This window comes from Lynx canadensis, chromosome F2, assembly GCF_007474595.2.
Source record: "Lynx canadensis isolate LIC74 chromosome F2, mLynCan4.pri.v2, whole genome shotgun sequence".
NCBI classification, from domain to species: Eukaryota; Metazoa; Chordata; class Mammalia; order Carnivora; family Felidae; genus Lynx; species Lynx canadensis.
Window position 1 is genome coordinate 79912685 of NC_044320.2, and position 4367 is coordinate 79917051.

Here is a 4367-nt window from a genome sequence, read left to right on the forward strand (position 1 = left end):
TAGAATAGAAGATAAAAGGAAGACTTTTTTTTCTTTTTAAAAGGTAAAGCAAATCTAAAGACTTGTTTTTGCCTAGGACCTCTCATATAACTATTTGTTAGCATGCATACACATGAATAAAATTTATGTCTTCTCTCTACTGATTGTATTTGTTTATTACAAGTTGGCATAGAGTCACAAACTAATAAACACCAGATCTAGAAGAGACAAGAAAAGATGGTATTTAGTTAAGAGAATTGGGTCACTATCACAGGAGAAACTATTAATGAACTGGCATTTAACAAAAAAGATTTAAGTTGAGAATATAAATGTATCTTTAAATGAAAATTACGAGTTGATTTTGTTTGTAAGTATTAGATTAAACCATATGAGACTGTTGATATAGAGAATTTTTTGGCCCACAAAAATGGCAATTTTATATGTTTCAATCTTACCATAAAATAACCTTCCAATAGTTCTTAGCTCTATTTTAAACACACACACACACACACACACACACACACACACACACGCACACACACAAGTAAACAGAAAAATTGCAAACTATCCATCTGTAGATTGTGAAGTGCTTAAAGACAATATTAGCTTTTTATTAAAATAATGGGGACTAGGCTAAAATATAAATCCATAGTGCATACATTGAGAAACTAATTTGAGTTCTATTTTGTTTCCAAATAAAAATGACCAGACTGAAGAGTTTTGCCTGAACCTAAGATAATGCAAAAATACATGAGTAGTTTCACTTCTCAGTGGCACCTTTCAAATATTTTGAATGATCCTACAAAAAATAGATGTGTATTTTATATATTTTACATTTATATTATATATTTTATATATTATATATTTATAGTATATATATAAATTATATACACATTGCTGATGCTAATGTTTCTAAATACATTTGAAAAAACATACAAAGCATAGGTTTAGAATAAATGAATTTAAGAAAATTTGGAGTAAGATTACCTCATGCAAAGGGAAACCCATTTGCAGAGATCCAGAAGTAGACAAGTTGAGCGTGTTCAAGAAACTCTGACAGGCCCATGGGACTGGGGAAGGCCCACCAATAATTCCAGACCCCATCAGTGCCCTGCCCAGCAGTTATGAAGAACACTGCATCACGATGTCCATGGCGAGCTAAACAATTTCAGATGGCCTCCAGGGAGAGAAAACCTTTATGATAATTGTACTTTTGTTTTCATGTACAGTCTAAAATTAGACAAGGACAACTATTGCTTTCCCAGCTTTTCCAGATGTTTTTCTGGCATAAAAAAGACCGTGCTTTTGCCATTCAGTTATTTATTGCTGGAAGGAGTGAGGAATCATTCCCAGTGTATTGCATAGGAGAATGCTTTCATCAAAAAGCCTTCAGTCAAAAGTGGTTATTCATTTAATAAACATTTACTCAGCACTTACTGTGCACTAGACCCGGAGCTAAACATCATAGGTATAAAGATGTAAACATAGAATCTCTGTCCTCAAGAGGCGTTTAGTCCTATCAGAATGCATTTCCGGGCATTGCTGTAACCATTTTTGTTCTACCCTGAACTGGTGTGCCCCATGGGTGTTTCGTTTGTTGGTTAAATTTAGAGTCTATCTAGTTTCATTCCTCAAGACAGGGAACTGTCGAGAACTGAGTCAGAACAAGCTTTTCTTGGTACGAGACTAGCGTTGATCTCATCATACGAGCAAGCCATGGTTTTCCTTTTCCAACAATGAAAGCAAGCCTGATGCAGGTCTCACGAGCTTCTGTACATCTCCTGTACTTGCTGAAGCTTCCTTTTGAACCACTCCTTCAGGTTGCCCCACAGGGATAGGTTCAGATTCCAAAGGCTAGGTGATATAGTAGTTGAACTTCAATGTGGTCTTCCTGTTGCCCCTGTGGACCTTATGAGTTTTACCAGTTTTTATTCACTTTTAGTCAGAAATAGAAGGAAGCAAGGGTAGAGAAATGCATGCAGTTCATCATACTTAGTTTATGTTTAGCTTGTGCAAGGCCCTGGGCTAATAATATCTCAACCTTCATTTCCAGTTTTCTAAGATCATACCAATAAGGAGAGATGGGAAAAATACGTTTCTTTTTGCATCAATAACAATCAATATAAGAATTATTTTGCTGTGATTAATTACTACCAGGTTTAGGGATAGATAGCCAAGACAAGTAAGATAAGTTTAAAAAAACATTTCCACGAGGGATCATTTTTTTCTTTCAAAGGAACTTTTAACTTATTTGGACAACTGTTCCTCTCCATTAATAATCACGTGGTTTCCTAGGTTTCTCTTCCAACTGATTGGACTTCAATTTTTCTTGGGGAATGTAGGTGACAGATTTAAGGCACCTAGAATATGATGCAATTGGACCATTGGCAGATTAAATCAATGGACATATTTTAATTTTAGAGCAAACACCTCTTTCTGGTTTGTCTATCTTCGTAACACATTTTTTTCTATCTATTGACTTGCAGGTAAAGAACTATTTTTTGTAACGCACAGAGTATAATTAGTTTCTGGTTAACTAGGATACATTCTTGTCTTTAAAACATAATATAGAAATAAGGAGGCCAATTGTTTGCATAAAGCGTATCGATTTTTTCTTCAATTGAATTTGTGTGTGTGTGTGTGTGTGTGTTTGTGTGTGTGTGTGTGTGTGTGTTCAGCAAGACAAATATTGTATGTTTTCACAGGTGTCTTTAGATATTTAGTTTATCTTCCAGTAGGTGGCAGTCTGTGATGTTAAAAGGGTACATGGTATTATTCTGGAAGCTTTTAAACGATTTCACGCAGAACTAAAATGAGCTGAGAAAAAAAAAAAACTGCCTTTTATCGCTGCTGATTTATTCTTTGGAACAAAAACACATTATAAATTTATCACCATTCTGCAAATAGTGACAAAAGTGTTACTGTACAAATAGTGATTGTGCCATTTTTATGGCCATCCAGACTGTAAGAGTGGCTTGGACGAAGCAAGGTTGAACACCACAATATTTGGAATAGTATATTTAATTTGAGACTACAGAAATCTGCAGCCATGCAAACATTATTTTGGGGAAAATGGTCAGTTGCTTGACTGTTTTCTAGCATAGCTACGAATGAATGAAAAGATAACTCTATTTACATTCAGCCTAGTATTATTCTACAGTGACAACCATCGTGTCATGTGCCGAGGGTTATTGAGGCTCTCATTATCAATTGCCTTTCCTAGGCAAAGATGACAACTGTCATCTCCAAACTGGTACCCCTATGCTTGAGCCCAACCCTACTAATATTAGTTTTCCGGTCATATGCTAAATTCCATTCATCTGGGCAACAGAATTAAATATTTAAGTTGCTGTACTCTCTTCTTTCCAGTTGTTTAATTCCTTCCTCTCCGCCAATCAAAATTTATTCTCACCTGTGAGTCTTGTTTCGATATCAGTATTCACCTCATTTCATTTCCTACATCTACTGATATTCGGTATTCAAAGAAGTAGCAAACAGTAGGTAATTCTAATACACACTGCTGAATAAATTAATATAAATATTTGTTGAATAAATAATGTCAGATTGGCCCAATGTTTTGCACAGAAATGAAAATAGCAAACACTCATTAAGCTCAAAGTGGAGAAAGAAAGATGGAGGGGAAAAAATGTTCCACTTAGGAAACAGAGGGAAAAATCTCTTAGGGACCATTCGTCCAACTCTTATTTGTTCCTTGTTTGAACTCCAACACATTACCTGCCTATTTTCATAGTACTGATCACTTCTTTTTTTTTTTCCTTTTCAGTTTTTGTTAGTGTTTATTTATTGTTCAGAGACAGAGCATGAGCAGGGAAGGGGAAGTGGGAGGGAGACACAGAATCCGAAGCAGGTTCCGGGCTCTGAGCTGTCAGCACAGAGCCCGACGCAGGGCTCAAACACATGAACCTCGAGATCATGACCTGAGCCGAAGTTGGATGCTTAACCAGCTGAGCCACCCAGGCGTCCCAGTACTGATCACTTCTCAGTGTGCCACAGGGAGCACTTGGTTATCTACTCCTCTAGCAAAAAGAGAGAGAGGCCAATCTCTCCAAGGAAGCTTGGGCCTATACCTCCTACCTGTGCAACACGGCACTGGGTTGGCCCAACTCTCACTTTAGCCAGAAACAAAGAACACAACAACAAATAGCCCCAGCAATAAAAACTCAAACAACCTATACCTCGTCACTCTCATCTATGATTGTACTACATTTGAAGGTTTGACTTAGGTTAATTAAGTCTCAAATTCAAGAGTAAAATGTCATTCTTTTGTGAACAAGTCGAGTGGTTTTGCTACATGAAAATGAAAGCTACCCTCTAATCAAACTCATTCAGCAACTAGAGCACCTATTTTGAAACAGGGAGTGTTTTGC